Source organism: Coregonus clupeaformis, unplaced genomic scaffold, assembly GCF_020615455.1.
Source record: "Coregonus clupeaformis isolate EN_2021a unplaced genomic scaffold, ASM2061545v1 scaf0055, whole genome shotgun sequence".
Classification (NCBI taxonomy): domain Eukaryota; kingdom Metazoa; phylum Chordata; class Actinopteri; order Salmoniformes; family Salmonidae; genus Coregonus; species Coregonus clupeaformis.
Genome location: NW_025533510.1, coordinates 27,501 through 45,650, shown reverse-complemented (window position 1 = coordinate 45,650; position 18,150 = coordinate 27,501). Strand labels below are relative to the sequence as shown.

Here is an 18,150-nt window from a genome sequence, read left to right as displayed (position 1 = left end):
CTCTTTGAATTAAAGTCTGCATCGTATTAGACACTCCCTCTAACTTAGGCTCCCAATGTGATGGACCAATAAATGGTATTTTTTGGTTATCAGTATTATAATTAAAATGATCAAGTAATTTTAATTTTCTATGATAGGTATGCAGATCCCTCCTGAGCTCCCTGCAATCTATCTTAGTGGGTGTCGGGATAAACATAAGACCCTTCTCCAGAAGTTGCTGTTCTACCGCTGTAAGTCTAAAAGTAGTCGATAAGTTAAGTACATTAGAGTGCTGGGGAGTAATACCAATACACTCTTCCCCTCTTAATAGTTTAACTGGTCTAGCCAGTGATTAAAAATGTTTACAGCTGTATCTGGTCTCCAATGTATTGGGTCGTCCTGCACTGTGTGAAATCTAAGTTTATTCAGATCCAATAGTTCCCTACAATTCTTCTGAATATACTTGTTCAATTGATTCAGTACCTCCTGCTTTTCCCATGGAAGCTCATCTGAAAAATGTATGATAGGAACATAAACCTGTGCATGAGGAAAAACTTCACCTGCTTTATTCAGTAGCTGTTGCAACTGCTTGACTGCAGTGGTATACTGCTGGTTCAAGCCGTTAACAAGACCCACTGATAGAACAACCTTCTGTGTGTTTTGCTGTTTCTCCAACTTGCCTATCACTCCTGCAATATGTCTGAAAGTTGCTCCCGGAAAACTATCTATCTGTGTATTAGTGTCAGTGAAACTAGAAATGCGCGCAAGGTTGGAATCCCCAATAAAGACCACGGGCTTTTTAATCTCAATACTCCAATCATTTATTTTCCTTTCAGTTCTAGAATGACATGTGGGATAAAAGAGTTTCTCCTTTTTTACAGGTTCCAGTATTGGTTCTGTCCCAGGGCCCGTGTCTTTTCCATTTGCCATTGCTACCTTACCCTGATGGTCCTCTTGCTGTGAACCTGTCGTAGAATTGGATAAAACCATGTCATCCATCAAAACAGCCACATTGTTCAATGGTAATTTTTGACCATTGCCGTTATTCACCGTAATCTCCAACGCCTCTACTGTTAAGAGTAAATTCGAGGGCTCTCTACCTGGAAGGGTCAAGGCTGGGACTTTAGGCTCGGCCAAATTGTTTCTTGGTCGCTGAGTTTGGGGATTCGGTATCCCCGTGCTCTTCCTGGTTATTGGGGTAAGTCTGAAGCTAGTCCCGCCACTCTTTGCAGGACCTAATTCCCGAGGGGTGAGACAGGACAAGAGGGGAGATAGTTGGTTAGTAGGTGAGCTCGTCGAAGGAACCACTCTACAAAGGGAAGTAGACCCAACATGAACTTCTACCTGCACCTCCCTTCTCTGCATACCCCCAGCAAGCCCTGTGGTATTGCTGTTGATAGTCTGACTATGGTTTATCGGTTTATCTACAGGATTACTGAAGGCCTGTTTATTAACCATATTGTCCCTTACCGAAGTGTCTCTCTTGCCCCCTGGGATATTCCTGCATATTCCAAAGTCCCTGTGGGCCTGGGCTCCCATTGAGACCCTACCAGTTGGTGACTTGCTGGTCACCGCAGCCGCATAACTGGAATGGGCCTGATGAGAAGTTATCAGTTTAGTAGAGGCCGGCGGGTCAATTGGTTTTTGCAACATGTTTTTTAAGGTACTTACTGACGAAGATGTAAATTTGTGTTTATATCTTGCCTTTGCCCACATCACCGCTTTATCTAGAGCTTCTTGATTATAAGTTGGGCTATTCTGAATGCATAAGGCAATTACCCCATCATAATGCTCCCCTCAGAATATCCATATTATTCTCCATCCACCTACTGGTATTAAGTTTTACCTTTGCCAGGGTCTGTTGGTTAGGCGAGGAGGGTTTAATAAAGGCCGCCAATTTGTTCACCTGTCTTACCATCCCTGCTGGAAAAGAATGATTAACTGCAGAATGATCTAATATTTCTGAGTGATGAATTGCTTGTAGAGCCTTGAAATATCCCTTTGTGCAAGTATTATCTTGCAAAGAAGAAACATTCCTAATCTCTCCAGTAGACTCACCCTCATCATTTAAACTAACTAGAGCCTGGAAACGGTTATGTAGTGGCACTGCCATGGTAAAGGTTCAAAACCAGGAACCCTTGCTGGAAATCCCAACTGAAAGAAGGGATCATATAAAGGTTAAAATCCCCCCCACAATATATAATTGGAACCAATCAACCCCAAAGAAAATTATATATATACACACATACAAAAGACAAAAAGAAAAATATATACACCAAAGACAAAAAGAAAAAATTAGAAAGAATTAGCCCTATTTTAAATAAAAAACTCCAATGAAACAAAACCCAATGTAAAGAAAGGATAAGAGGTCAGCACTCACAACTCATTTACTCCAACAACAAATAATTGTCCGTTGCCATCTGGTGGTTACCCCAGATCCGTAGGAAATTACCACTTTAGGTTAGGTGTCACTCCATAAAAACACACAAAGGTGAGAAAAAAAAAAAAAAAAAAACCCACTCAAGTGGGAGAAAAACACTCCATTCAAAAGTGATCACTCCTTTATGGTTCAATTCTGATAGTGGTTCCACTTCAAGTCACTCCAAATGTTCAAATCTTCATGTGTACACACAGTGATTTTGGGAGTACTCACCAACCCAGAGAAATGGATATCTCACACGGAAAAGAGCTCTTCCATACCATCCCCACCAAGTCTCCAAAGGTCCATGTGCTTATCTTTGTTTGTAGGAAAAATGGTGTCCTTTTAGAATAGTGAGATACAGTAATCCTCTTCTGATTCACATTATCAAAACCTTTTTTGTTTCAAGGTAAAAAGATAAAAGGAGTATTGTTTAAAATTAGGAAGAAAAAATTCCTGACGTTTCGCACAATTCGTGCTTCTTCAGAGGGAAATAGGGTTTAAAATTAGGAAGAAAAAATTCCTGACGTTTCGCACAATTCGTGCTTCTTCAGAGGGAAATAGGGTTAGGGTTAGGGTTTAGGGTTTAGGGTTAGGGTTAGGGTTAGGGGTTAGGGTTAGGGTTAGGTTTAAGAGAAAATTGCCCTTCAAGAGGACCAAATACACGGGCACATGTTCTCTAATTCTATTTCTCCTATTAGGGTTAGGGTTAGGGTTTAGGGTTAGGGTTAGGGTTAGGGTTAGGGTTAGGGTTTAGGGTTAGGGTTAGGGTTAGGGTTAGGGTTAGGGTTTAGGGTTTAGGGTTTAGGGTTAGGGTTAGGGTTAGGGTTAGGGTTAGGGTTAGGTTTAAGAGAAAATTGCCCTTCAAGAGGACCAAATACACGGGCACATGTTCTCTAATTCTATTTCTCCTATTAGGGTTAGGGTTAGGGTTAGGGTTAGGGTTAGGGTTAGGGTTAGGGTTAGGTTTTGAATTAGGGTAGGGTTAAAAAGAGACTGGTTTGTCTTGTGGTGCGCAGGCCTATTGTTGTGTGCCCCTCCAATATAATGCTATAAACCATTCAACTGTTAAAATTATCTAGATTACCCCCTCCAAACTTACCAAAAGTAAGTAGGTTATTATTATTTCTAAATGATAGTCTGAGTGGTTATCTAGGACCATGAAGGGACTGAGATATTAAAATATACAAGGGATCAGGGGATAGATGCTTTAATAATACATATACAAACACAATTATATTCACATATATAAGCGCTAGAAGACAAAGTGCTAAGAGATAAAGTGCTAAAATGTCAAAACAAAATCAAATACCTAAAAAAGGAAGGAATAAAACTATTTAAGATAAGCATGCAAATATTAAATATTAGACAAAACCACTTAAACTTTATTTTTTGTTTGAATAGTGCATCCTTCTTTCACCTCCTTGAGATCCCTGGGTTAGGGTTAGGGTTAGGGTTAGGGTTAGGGTTAGGGTTAGGGTTAGGGGTTAGGGGTTAGGGGTTAGGGGTTAGGGTTAGGGTTAGGGGTTAGGGTTAGGGTTAGGGTTAGGGGTTAGGGTTAGGGTTAGGGTTAGGGTTAGGTTTTGAATTAGGGTAGGGTTAAAAAGAGACTGGTTTGTCTTGTGGTGCGCAGGCCTATTGTTGTGTGCCCCTCCAATATAATGCTATAAACCATTCAACTGTTAAAATTATCTAGATTACCCCCTCCAAACTTACCAAAAGTAAGTAGGTTATTATTATTTCTAAATGATAGTCTGAGTGGTTATCTAGGACCATGAAGGGACTGAGATATTAAAATATACAAGGGATCAGGGGATAGATGCTTTAATAATACATATACAAACACAATTATATCCACATATATAAGCGCTAGAAGACAAAGTGCTAAGAGATAAAGTGCTAAAATGTCAAAACAAAATCAAATACCTAAAAAGGAAGGAATAAAACTATTTAAGATAAGCATGCAAATATTAAATATTAGACAAACCCACTTAAACTTTATTTTTTGTTTGAATAGTGCATCCTTCTTTCACCTCCTTGAGATCCCTGTAAACAAGTGCTATCCCTTTCGATTGATCCCATCTAACTGGTTAAAAACGCTCATTCAGACCGGTGGGTGTAATTGTTTGAAGATCTCTTATCCACCCACGTTCCACTGCTTTTCGCCGCCCACTGGTCCACCCAGAACATGACTGTAAGCCGGATATATTGAGGTAAGTGATGGGGTGATCCTGGAAATGAGTGACTAGTTCTGTGTGTAGATGGGCCCGTTTGATGTTGTATAGATGTTGTTTAAGTCTAGTTTCTATTGTATACTGAGTTTCCCCGATGTAGTGTTTTTTGCATAATGTACAGGTAATTATATAAATGACATTTGGAGTGTTGAGTGAGATAGAGTCTAGAACTGGAGTGGAGGTCTTGCTGTGTGGATTTGAAATGAATTTTCTTGGTTTGAAGTGGGCCGTGTGAGGTTTGGGTGGTTGTGGGGGCTTAGTGCTGTATTTTGCTTTGATTAGGACGTCTTTGAGACTCTTATTCCTTCTGAATGCTGAGATAATTCTATATGGCTGGAAGGGTGTGTATGCCTGTTGAGTAATGAGAAAATTATGTTTGAATGCCTGATGTAGCGGTCTGATCCTATGGGAGAATGTAGTGACTAAGGGGATAAGGATTGTCTGCTGATTGGAAGAGGAATCAGAGGAGGAGAGAAGGTTGTGATTCTGAGAGGGGGGGGTTTTGGTGGGGTTAGGGTTAGGAGTAGGGTTAGGGGTGGGAACAGGATACGAACCCGGGTTAGGGTAAGGGTTAAGGTTAGGGTCAGGGTTAGGAGTAGGGTTGGGGGTAGGGTTAGGGTTAGGAGTAGGGTTAGGGTTAGGGTTAGGAGTAGGGTTGGGGGTAGGGTTAGGGTTAGGAGTAGGGTTGGGGGTAGGGTTAGGAGTTGGAACAGGATACGAACCCGGGTTAGGGTAAGGGTTAAGGTTAGGGTCAGGGGTGGGAGCAGGATACGAACCCAGGTTAGGGTAAGGGTTAAGGTTAGGGTTAGGAGTAGGGTTAGGTGTAGGGTTGGGGGTAGGGTTAGGGTTAGGGTTAGGGTTAGGGTTGGGGTTAGGGTTAGGAGTAGGGTTGGGGGTAGGGTTAGGGTTAGGAGTAGGGTTAGGGTTAGGGTTAGGAGTAGGGTTGGGGGGTGTAGGGTTAGGAGTAGGGTTGGGGTAGGGTTAGGAGTTGGAACAGGATACGAACCCGGTTAGGGTAAGGGGTTAAGGTTAGGGTCAGTGGCGGGAGCAGGATACGAACCCAGGTTAGGGTAAGGGTTAAGGTTAGGGTTAGGGTTAGGAGTAGGGTTAGGGTTAGGGTTAGGGTTGGGGTTAGGGTAAGGAGTTGGAACAGGATACGAACCCAGGTTAGGGTTAGGGTTAGGGTTAAGAGAAAATTGCCCTTCAAGAGGACCAAATACACGGGCACATGTTCTCTAATTCTATTTCTCCTATTGATACATCATAGTCCTACAGGAAATTGGGAGATATACCCCAAAGAAAGATGTTATGGTTTATCCCTGAAAAAGAACAGATAAGAGTAACCTTTTCCTCCAAGAGGATAAACACCCAGACACTACCCAAACAATACATACCTTCCAATTCCCAGGCTCCTCAGAATACATCTTTATGAAGCCAGGGTTATAATTTAAAATACCAATTAAGATTGTCAGTGTCAAGGTTAAAATTAGGCTCTCATACTTTTGTTTCAGACCTGTGGGATTCCTGATATCCACTTTTTAAGTCCCAAGGGGTTAGGGTTAAGGTTAAATTTGAGGCTTGAGTTCAAATTAAGGTTGGTATCGGGGTCAAGGTTCAGGGATTGAGGTGGGGTTAAGATTAGGATTGTGATTGGGGTTAGGATTAGAACTAAAGTTATTATCCGGGTTGAGATTAGGTTTAGGATTAGGGTTAAGGTTAAAGCTAGGGTTGGGATTGCTCCAGTTTCAGGTAAGGTTAAGGTTAGGGTTCGAGCAAGGATCAGAATTACAATCAAGGTTAGGGTTATAGTTAGGGTAAACCAAGAGGTTAAACTTAGGGTTAAAGTTAAGTTTGAAGCTTGCGTTAGGGTTAAGGTTATGATCAAGGTTAAGGTTAGGTTTAGGATGGGGGTTAAGGTTAGAGCTAGGGTTGGGATTGCTCCAGTAAAAGGTGAGGTTAAGGTTAGGGTTCAGGTTAAGATCAGAGTTCGGGTTAGGATTGCTCCAATTAAAAGTGAGGTTAAGGTTAGGATTCAGGTTAAGGTCAGGGTTCAGGTTAGGATCAAGATTACAATCCAGGTTAAGGTTAGGTTTAAGATTAGGATTATAGTTAGGGTAAACCAAGGGGGTTAGGTTTGGGGTTAGGTTTGAGGCTGGAGTTAGGGTTAAAGTTATGATCAAAGTTAAGGTTAGGTTTAGGATTAGGGTTAGGGTTAAGGTTAGAGTTAGGGTTGAAATTGCTCCTGTTAAAGGTGAGGTTAAGGTCAGGGTTGGGTTAGGGTTAAGGTTAGGTTAGGTTAGGGTAGACCAAAGGATTAGGCTTGTGGTTAAGTTTGAGACTGGGGTTAGGGTTATGATCAGAGTTAAGGTTAGGTTTAGGATTGGGTTTAAAGTTAGAGCTAGAATTGAATTGGCTCCGGTTAAGGTTAGGATTAAGGTTATAATCAAGGTTAAGGTTAAGTTTTGGATTAGGGTTGGGGTTATAGTTAAAGTAAACTGGGGTTGGGATGGTTCAGGTTAGTGTTCAGGTCAGAGTTCGAAAAGTTTAGGTCTCTAATACTTTTCATTAAGGCCTTTAGGATTACAAGTACCCAATTTTTTTATCCAACACCGCTCCTTGATCTGTCTGTGTTTTAGTGACCACCCCTGGTTAGATTCCAACCCTGCTATTCTTAACTGAGCTACTGGATGGGATCTAAAGTGGATGTATAGTGTGCTTTTTAACCGACTCCTTACTTATATGATAGAGATGTTGTTTGAGTCTGGCTTCCAAGGAGTTCCTAGTTTCTCCAATATACAGTTTTCCACATTGTAGACATTCAATTCCATATACAATGTTGGTGGTCTTCAATTGAAATACCTCCCATACTGGAGCCCCTAGACCCGACCATTTATTCGAATGTATTTAACTTGTCTAAAATGTGATCCACTCCGCCCCGGCTTCTCCCTGAAACCAGAGTGTACCAGCACATCTTTCAAATTTTTATTTCGCCGATATGCTGATATTACTCTGAACTGTTGGAGAATCTCCACCTCCTCCCTCGTCTGCTCAAAATGATCCTTCACTATGGAATTAAACCTCATAGAAGACTGTGAATATGTGGTGACAAATGGAATAATGCATCCATCATTACTAGTCCTCCCACATATAGGTTCCGTTACAGACATATTGTTCACCTCTGCTCTTATAGTGCGGAGGAAACGTTTTGAGTATCCTCTGGGTCTGAGAGCCTTAAAAAGAATTCCTATAGCCTCCTTGACATGTTTTTCCTGTGTACAAATCCTATTAAATCTAATAAGCTGCGACTTTATCAACCCCCTGTAGGTGTGTTTTGGATGAAAACTGGATTTATGTAAGAGGGAATGGGTGTCCGTAGGTTTAAAATAAACCTTTGTTGCTAATCGCTTCAGGTTATCATTCCCCTCTACAAAAAATACCTCGGTGTCCAAAAAATTCTATTCGTTCCGGCTGAACATTGTGTTTAATCGTAATTGACGGATGATGTGTATTCAGAATCTTCACAAATTCCATAAAATCTGAAAGTGAATGTGTCCATAACCCAAATATATCATCTAGATACCGTAAATACAAAATTGGAAGCTTTATACATTTGGGGAAGGCTGATTGTTCCCATTCTGCAATATAAATATTTGCATAGGACGGGGCAAACTTCTTCCCCATAGCTGTACCATGGATTTGAAGAAACCAATTAGAATTAAATTCAAAGTCATTTCTTGTTAAACTGAGTTCCAATAGTTGTAGTAAAGCCCCATCTGGTCTATCTAGGTCTGGATATTTATGGAAGATGTTTTTGATCGCTCTAAGACCCAACTTGGTGTCAATGTTGGTATACAATGAGTCAATATCAATTGAAAAAAACACAGTTTCTTGAGGCACACTAATTTCTTTCAATTTTGTCACAAATTCATACGTGTCTTTAATGAAACTTTGATGTTTCCGTGACAGAGGATTTATAAAATAATCTAAATACTCTGCTATTCTATACGATTCCGAGCCACAATCCGATACAATCGGCCTACCACATGGAACCTCAGAAGGAATGGTCCAAGTCTCAGGAGGTTTGTGGATTTTAGGCAACAAATAAAATTGTCTGGGACGTGGGGTATCTGGTCCAAATAGGTAAAACATTTGTTTGTCTGTAATGTAATTATTCTCATAAAGTTCTCCTAAAATCTGCCTAATTTGTCTCTGGGTCTCCTGCTGCAATGAATGAGTCAATGGTCTATAATGTTTAGAATTACTCAATTGCCTTTTCGCCTCGATCAGATACTGTGTTTTATCCAAAATAACAATCTTTGATCCTTTATCCGCTGGTTTTATAACTATGTTGGAATTCTTACTTAAGGATTTTAAGGATTTACGTTCTTGTTTTGTAAGATTATCTTTCCCTGCCATATAAAACCTAAATGTACTAAAAGAGGTAGAGTCTCTTTGAATTAAAGTCTGCATCGTATTAGACACTCCCTCTAACTTAGGCTCCCAATGTGATGGACCAATAAATGGTATTTTTGGTTATCAGTATTATAATTAAAATGATCAAGTAATTTTAATTTTCTATGATAGGTATGCAGATCCCTCCTGAGCTCCATGCAATCTATCTTAGTGGGTGTCGGGATAAACATAAGACCCTTCTCCAGAAGTTGCTGTTCTGCCGCTGTAAGTCTAAAAGTAGTCGATAAGTTAAGTACATTAGAGTGCTGGGGAGTAATACCAATACACTCTTCCCCTCTTAATAGTTTAACTGGTCTAGCCAGTGATTAAAAATGTTTACAGCTGTATCTGGTCTCCAATGTATTGGGTCGTCCTGCACTGTGTGAAATCTAAGTTTATTCAGATCCAATAGTTCCCTACAATTCTTCTGAATATACTTGTTCAATTGATTCAGTACCTCCTGCTTTTCCCATGGAAGCTCATCTGAAAAATGTATGATAGGAACATAAACCTGTGCATGAGGAAAAACTTCACCTGCTTTATTCAGTAGCTGTTGCAACTGCTTGACTGCAGTGGTATACTGCTGGTTCAAGCCGTTAACAAGACCCACTGATAGAACAACCTTCTGTGTGTTTTGCTGTTTCTCCAACTTGCCTATCACTCCCTGCAATATGTCTGAAGGTTGCTCCCGGAAAACTATCTATCTGTGTATTAGTGTCAGTGAAACTAGAAATGCGCGCAAGGTTGGAATCCCCAATAAAGACCACGGGCTTTTTAATCTCAATACTCCAATCATTTATTTTCCTTTCAGTTCTAGAATGACATGTGGGATAAAAGAGTTTCTCCTTTATTACAGGTTCCAGTATTGGTTCTGTCCCAGGGCCCGTGTCTTTTCCATTTGCCATTGCTACCTTACCCTGATGGTCCTCTTGCTGTGAACCTGTCGTAGAATTGGATAAAACCATGTCATCCATCAAAACAGCCACATTGTTCAATGGTAATTTTTGACCATTGCCGTTATTCACCGTAATCTCCAACGCCTCTACTGTTAAGAGTAAATTCGAGGGCTCTCTACCTGGAAGGGTCAAGGCTGGGACTTTAGGCTCGGCCAAATTGTTTCTTGGTCGCTGAGTTTGGGGATTCGGTATCCCCGTGCTCTTCCTGGTTATTGGGGTAAGTCTGAAGCTAGTCCCGCCACTCTTTGCAGGACCTAATTCCCGAGGGGTGAGACAGGACAAGAGGGGAGATAGTTGGTTAGTAGGTGAGCTCGTCGAAGGAACCACTCTACAAAGGGAAGTAGACCCAACATGAACTTCTACCTGCACCTCCCTTCTCTGCATACCCCCAGCAAGCCCTGTGGTATTGCTGTTGATAGTCTGACTATGGTTTATCGGTTTATCTACAGGATTACTGAAGGCCTGTTTATTAACCATATTGTCCCTTACCGAAGTGTCACTCTGGCCCCCTGGGATATTCCTGCATATTCCAAAGTCCCTATGGCCTGGGCTCCCATTGAGACCCTACCAGTTGGTGACTTGCTGGTCACCGCAGCCGCATAACTGGAATGGGCCTGATGAGAAGTTATCAGTTTAGTAGAGGCCAGCGGGTCAATTGGTTTTTGCAACATGTTTTTAAGGTACTTACTGACGAAGATGTAAATTTGTGTTTATATCTTGCCTTTGCCCACATCACCGCTTTATCTAGAGCTTCTTGATTATAAGTTGAGCTATTCTGAATGCATAAGGCAATTACCCCATCATAATGCTCCCTCAGAATATCCATATTATTCTCCATCCACCTACTGGTATTAAGTTTTACCTTTGCCAGGGTCTGTTGGTTAGGCGAGGAGGGTTTAATAAAGGCCGCCAATTTGTTCACCTGTCTTACCATCCCTGCTGGAAAAGAATGATTAACTGCAGAATGATCTAATATTTCTGAGTGATGAATTGCTTGTAGAGCCTTGAAATATCCCTTTGTGCAAGTATTATCTTGCAAAGAAGAAACATTCCTAATCTCTCCAGTAGACTCACCCTCATCATTTAAACTAACTAGAGCCTGGAAACGGTTATGTAGTGGCACTGCCATGGTAAAGGTTCAAAACCAGGAACCCTTGCTGGAAATCCCAACTGAAAGAAGGGATCATATAAAGGTTAAAATCCCCCCCACAATATATAATTGGAACCAATCAACCCCAAAGAAAATTATATATATACACACATACAAAAGACAAAAAGAAAAATATATACACCAAAGACAAAAAGAAAAAATTAGAAAGAATTAGCCCTATTTTAGATAAAAAACTCCAATGAAACAAAACCCAATGTAAAGAAAGGATAAGAGGTCAGCACTCACAACTCATTTACTCCAACAACAAATAATTGTCCGTTGCCATCTGGTGGTTTACCCCAGATCCGTAGGAAATTACCACTTTAGGTTAGGTGTCACTCCATAAAAACACACAAAGGTGAGAAAAAAAAAAAAAAAAAAACCCACTCAAGTGGGAGAAAAACACTCCATTCAAAAGTGATCACTCCTTTATAGTTCAATTCTGATAGTGGTTCCACTTCAAGTCACTCCAAATGTTCAAATCTTCATGTGTACACACAGTGATTTTGGGAGTACTCACCAACCCAGAGAAATGGATATCTCACACGGAAAAGAGCTCTTCCATACCATCCCCACCAAATCTCCAAAGGTCCATGTGCTTATCTTTGTTTGTAGGAAAAATGGTGTCCTTTTAGAATAGTGAGATACAGTAATCCTCTTCTGATTCACATTATCAAACCCTTTTTTTTGTTTCAAGGTAAAAAGATAAAAGGAGTATTGTTTAAAATTAGGAAGAAAAAATTCCTGACGTTTCGCACAATTCGTGCTTCTTCAGAGGAAAATAGACAGAAAATGAGAAGAGGCCAGCCCATATAGTATGAGAACGGGTGAGGGGAGGGGTTAAGCTACTAAGCCTGACCTTCCATTGGTGGACTATTATGTCCATCCTATATCCTCCAACACACCTGTCCTTAATTCTACAAATTTCCCATTGTTTTTTCACCTTCCTTGTATAAACCAATCTACATGAAGGGAAAATGTGGTTTTGTTATGACATCGTCCCCCACTACAAGAAGACCTCTAAAGAAATTCCAAATAAATAAATCAAAAGAAAACAGGGCCAAAACACACAAGACAAAAAAATAAAAAAATAAAAAAATAAAAAGACAACTTTAATAAAACAAAAATAATTTACATATTAACAAGGTTCCAATTATAATATAAAAGTGCTCCTAATATATGAGATTCAAGTTTCTCTGGGTAGAAGTATCTAATTAGGAGGAGGAGAACAGGGCTCTGGCGGGTTAGGTTTAAGAGAAAATTGCCCTTCAAGAGGACCAAATACACGGGCACATGTTCTCTAATTCTATTTATCCTATTGATACATCATAGTCCTACAGGAAATTGGGAGATATACCCCAAAGAAAGATGTTATGGTTTATCCCTGAAAAAGAACAGATAAGAGTAACCTTTTCCTCCAAGAGGATAAACACCCAGACACTACCCAAACAATACATACCTTCCAATTCCCAGGCTCCTCAGAATACATCTTTATGAAGCCAGGGTTATAATTTAAAATACCAATTAAGATTGTCAGTGTCAAGGTTAAAATTAGGCTCTCATACTTTTGTTTCAGACCTGTGGGATTCCTGATATCCACTTTTTAAGTCCCAAGGGGTTAGGGTTAAGGTTAAATTTGAGGCTTGAGTTCAAAACAGAGATGCTTGTTCTAGGTCCCAAGAAACAAAGAGATCTTCTGTTAAATCTGACAATTCATCTTGATGGTTGTAAAGTCGTCTCAAATAAAACTGTGAAGGACCTAGGCGTTACTCTTGACCCTGATCTCTCTTTTGACGAACATATCAAGACTGTTTCAAGGACAGCTTTTTTCCATCTACGTAACATTGCAAAAATCAGAAATTTTCTGTCCAAAAATGATGCAGAAAAATTAATCCATGCATTTGTTACTTCTAGATTAGACTACTGCAATGCTCTATTTTCCGGCTACCCGGATAAAGCACTAAATAAACTTCAGTTAGTGCTAAATACGGCTGCTAGAATCCTGACTAGAACCAAGAAATTTGATCATATTACTCCAGTGCTAGCTTCCCTACACTGGCTTCCTGTTAAGGCAAGGGCTGATTTCAAGGTTTTACTGTTAACCTATAAAGCGTTACATGGGCTTGCTCTACCTATCTTTCGAGTTGGTCCTGCCGTACATACCAATACGTACGCTACGGTCACAAGACGCAGGCCTCCTAATTGTCCCTAGAATTTCTAAGCAAACAGCGGGAGGCAGGGCTTTCTCCTATAGATCTCCATTTTTATGGAACAGTCTGCCTACCCATGTGAGAGACGCAGACTCGGTCTCAACCTTTAAGTCTTTACTGAAGACTTATCTCTTCAGTAGGTCATATGATTGAGTGTAGTCTGGCCCAGGAGTGTGAAGGTGAACGGAAAGGCTGGAGCAACGAACAGCCCTTGCTGTCTCTGCCGGCCGGTTCCCCTCTCCACTGGGGTTCTCTGCCTCTAACCCTGTTGCAGGGGCTGAGTCACTGGCTTGCTGGTGCTCTTTCATGCCGTCCCTGGGAGGGTGCGCCACTTGAGTGGGTTGAGTTACTGACGTGATCTTCCTGTCTGGGTTGGCGCCCCCCCTTGGTTTGTGCTGTGGTGGAGACCTCTGTGGGCTATACTCGGCCTTGTCTCAGGATTGTAAGTTGGTGGTTGGGGATATCCCTCTAGTGGTGCGGGGGCTGTGCTTTGGCGGAGTGGGTGGGGTTATATCCTTCCTGTTTGGCCCTGTCCGGGGTTTCTTCGGATGGGGCCACAGTGTCTCCGGACCGCTCCTGTCTCAGCCTCCAGTATTTATGCTGCAGTAGTTTATGTGTCGGGGGCTGGGGTTAGTTGGTTATACCTGGAGTACTTCTCCTGTCTTATCCAGTGTCCTGTGTGAATTTAAGTATGCTCTCTCCTAATTCTCTCGTTCTCTCTTTCTCTCTGAGAACCTGAGCCCTAGGACCATACGTCAGGACTACCGGGCATGATGACACCTTGCTGTCCCCAGTCCGCCTGGCCTTGCTGCTATTCCAGTTTCAACTGTTCTGCCTGCGGCTACGAAACCCCTACCTGTCCCAGACCTGCTGTTTTCAACTCTAAATGATCGGCTATGAAAAGCCAACTGAGAGACCTGAGCCCTAGGACCATACGTCGGGACTACCGGCCGTGGTGACTCCTTGCTGTCCCCAGTCCGCCTGGCCTTGCTGCTATTCCAGTTTAAACTGTTCTGCCTGCGGTTATGGAACCCCTACCTGTCCCAGACCTGCTGTTTTAAACTCTAATGATCGGCTATGAAAAGCCAACTGAGATTTATTCCTGATTATTATTTGACCATGCTTGTCACTTATGAACATTTTTGAACATCTTGGCATGGTTCTGTTATAATCTCCACCCGGCACAGCCAGAAGAGGACTGGCCACCCCTCATAGCCTGGTTCCTCTCTAGGTTTCTTCCCTAGGTTTTGCCTTTCTAGGAGTTTTCCTAGCCACCGTGCTTCTACACCTGCATTATTAGCTGTTTGGGGTTTTAGGCTGGGTTTCTGTACAGCACTTCGAGATATTAGCTGATGTAAGAAGGGCTATATAAAATAAAATTGATTGATTGATAAAATTGAAATTAAGGTTGGTATTGGGGTCAAGGTTCAGGGATTGAGGTGGGGTTAAGATTAGGATTGTGATTGGGGTTAGGATTAGAACTAAAGTTATTATCCGGGTTGAGATTAGGTTTAGGATTAGGGTTAAGGTTAAAGCTAGGGTTGGGATTGCTCCAGTTTCAGGTAAGGTTAAGGTTAGGGTTCGAGCAAGGATCAGAATTACAATCAAGGTTAGGGTTATAGTTAGGGTAAACCAAGAGGTTAAACTTAGGGTTAAAGTTAAGTTTGAAGCTTGCGTTAGGGGTTAAGGTTATGATCAAGGTTAAGGTTAGGTTTAGGATGGGGGTTAAGGTTAGAGCTAGGGTTGGGATTGCTCCAGTAAAAGGTGAGGTTAAGGTTAGGGTTCAGGTTAAGATCAGAGTTCGGGTTAGGATTGCTCCAATTAAAAGTGAGGTTAAGGTTAGGATTCAGGTTAAGGTCAGGGTTCAGGTTAGGATCAAGATTACAATCCAGGTTAAGGTTAGGTTTAAGATTAGGATTATAGTTAGGGTAAACCAAGGGTTAGGTTTGGGGTTAGGTTTGAGGCTGGAGTTAGGGGTTAAAGTTATGATCAAAGTTAAGGTTAGGTTTAGGATTAGGGTTAGGGTTAAGGTTAGAGTTAGGGTTGAAATTGCTCCAGTTAAAGGTGAGGTTAAGGTCAGGGTTGATTAGGGTTAGGGTTAGGGTTAGGGTTAGGTTAGGGTTAGGGTAGACCAAAGGATTAGGCTTGTGGTTAAGTTTGAGACTGGGGTTAGGGTTATGATCAGAGTTAAGGTTAGGGTTTAGGATTGGGTTTAAAGTTAGAGCTAGAATTGAAATGGCTCCGGTTAAGGTTAGGATTAAGGTTATAATCAAGGTTAAGGTTAAGTTTTGGATTAGGGTTGGGGTTATAGTTAAAGTAAACTGGGGTTGGGATGGTTCAGGTTAGTGTTCAGGTCAGAGTTAGAAAAGTTTAGGTCTCTAATACTTTTCATTAAGGCCTTTAGGATTACAAGTACCCAATTTTTTTATCCAACACCGCTCCTTGATCTGTCTGTGTTTTAGTGACCACCCCTGGTTAGATTCCAACCCTGCTATTCTTAACTGAGCTACTGGATGGGATCTAAAGTGGATGTATAGTGTGCTTTTAACCGACTCCTTACTTATATGATAGAGATGTTGTTTGAGTCTGGCTTCCAAGGAGTTCCTAGTTTCTCCAATATACAGTTTTCCACATTGTAGACATTCAATTCCATATACAATGTTGGTGGTCTTCAATTGAAATACCTCCCATACTGGAGCCCCTAGACCCGACCATTTATTCTGAATGTATTTAACTTGTCTAAAATGTGATCCACTCCGCCCCGGCTTCTCCCTGAAACCAGAGTGTACCAGCACATCTTTCAAATTTTTATTTCGCCGATATGCTGATATTACTCTGAACTGTTGGAGAATCTCCACCTCCTCCCTCGTCAACCCCCTGTCAACCCCCTGTAGGTGTGTTTTGGATGAAAACTGGATTTATGTAAGAGGGAATGGGTGTCCGTAGGTTTAAAATAAACCTTTGTTGCTAATCGCTTCAGGTTATCATTCCCCTCTACAAAAAATACCTCGGTGTCCAAAAATTCTATTCGTTCCGGCTGAACATTGTGTTTAATCGTAATTGACGGATGATGTGTATTCAGAATCTTCACAAATTCCATAAAATCTGAAAGTGAATGTGTCCATAACCCAAATATATCATCTAGATACCGTAAATACAAAATTGGAAGCTTTATACATTTGGGGAAGGCTGATTGTTCCCATTCTGCCATATAAATATTGGCATAGGACGGGCAAACTTCTTCCCCCATAGCTGTACCATGGATTTGAAGAAACCAATTAGAATTAAATTCAAAGTCATTTCTTGTTAAACTGAGTTCCAATAGTTGTAGTAAAGCCCCATCTGGTCTATCTAGGTCTGGATATTTATGGAAGATGTTTTGATCGCTCTAAGACCCAACTTGGTGTCAATGTTGGTATACAATGAGTCAATATCAATTGAAAAAAAACACAGTTTCTTGAGGCACACTAATTTCTTTCAATTTTGTCACAAATTCATACGTGTCTTTAATGAAACTTTGATGTTTCCGTGACAGAGGATTTATAAAATAATCTAAATACTCTGCTATTCTATACGATTCCGAGCCACAGTCCGATACAATCGGCCTACCACATGGAACCTCAGAAGGAATGGTCCAAGTCTCAGGAGGTTTGTGGATTTTAGGCAACAAATAAAATTGTCTGGGACGTGGGGTATCTGGTCCAAATAGATAAAACATTTGTTTGTCTGTAATGTAATTATTCTCATAAAGTTCTCCTAAAATCTGCCTAATTTGTCTCTGGGTCTCCTGCTGCAATGAATGAGTCAATGGTCTATAATGTTTAGAATTACTCAATTGCCTTTTCGCCTCGATCAGATACTGTGTTTTATCCAAAATAACAATCTTTGATCCTTTATCCGCTGGTTTTATAACTATGTTGGAATTCTTACTTAAGGATTTTAAGGATTTACGTTCTTGTTTTGTAAGATTATCTTTCCCTGCCATATAAAACCTAAATGTACTAAAAGAGGTAGAGTCTCTTTGAATTAAAGTCTGCATCGTATTAGACACTCCCTCTAACTTAGGCTCCCAATGTGATGGACCAATAAATGGTATTTTTTGGTTATCAGTATTATAATTAAAATGATCAAGTAATTTTAATTTTCTACGATAGGTATGCAGATCCCTCCTGAGCTCCATGCAATCTATCTTAGTGGGTGTCGGGATAAACATAAGACCCTTCTCCAGAAGTTGCTGTTCTGCCGCTGTAAGTCTAAAAGTAGTCGATAAGTTAAGTACATTAGAGTGCTGGGGATAATACCAATACACTCTTCCCCTCTTAATAGTTTAACTGGTCTAGCCAGTGATTAAAAATGTTTACAGCTGTATCTGGTCTCCAATGTATTGGGTCGTCCTGCACTGTGTGAAATCTAAGTTTATTCAGATCCAATAGTTCCCTACAATTCTTCTGAATATACTTGTTCAATTGATTCAGTACCTCCTGCTTTTCCCATGAAGCTCATCTGAAAAATGTATGATAGGAACATAAACCTGTGCATGAGGAAAAACTTCACCTGCTTTATTCAGTAGCTGTTGCAACTGCTTGACTGCAGTGGTATACTGCTGGTTCAAGCCGTTAACAAGACCCACTGATAGAACAACCTTCTGTGTGTTTTGCTGTTTCTCCAACTTGCCTATCACTCCTGCAATATGTCTGAAGGTTGCTCCCGAAAAACTATCTATCTGTGTATTAGTGTCAGTGAAACTAGA

General features: G+C 40.9%; 2 long non-coding RNA genes across 3 annotated transcripts; both read right to left on the bottom strand.

The window, feature by feature from the left end:
- Nucleotides 1–807: 807 nt before the first annotated feature.
- Nucleotides 808–2,871, bottom strand: LOC121556423. Of its 2 annotated transcripts, XR_006658148.1 has the most exons (5): nt 2,360–2,871; nt 2,038–2,133; nt 1,826–1,899; nt 1,080–1,214; nt 808–944 (listed from the first exon to the last, which is right to left on the bottom strand). It is a non-coding gene; the product is annotated as an uncharacterized LOC121556423 (long non-coding RNA). The 2 variants fall into 2 exon arrangements; XR_005998155.2 differs by lacking the exons at nt 808–944; nt 1,080–1,214 and adding an exon at nt 1,468–1,575.
- Nucleotides 2,872–9,934: 7,063 nt separating this feature from the next.
- Nucleotides 9,935–11,475, bottom strand: LOC121556431. The gene is made up of 6 exons (XR_005998161.2): nt 11,437–11,475; nt 11,115–11,210; nt 10,903–10,976; nt 10,530–10,654; nt 10,160–10,294; nt 9,935–10,024 (listed from the first exon to the last, which is right to left on the bottom strand). It is a non-coding gene; the product is annotated as an uncharacterized LOC121556431 (long non-coding RNA).
- Between the last annotated feature and the right edge of the window lie 6,675 nt (nt 11,476–18,150).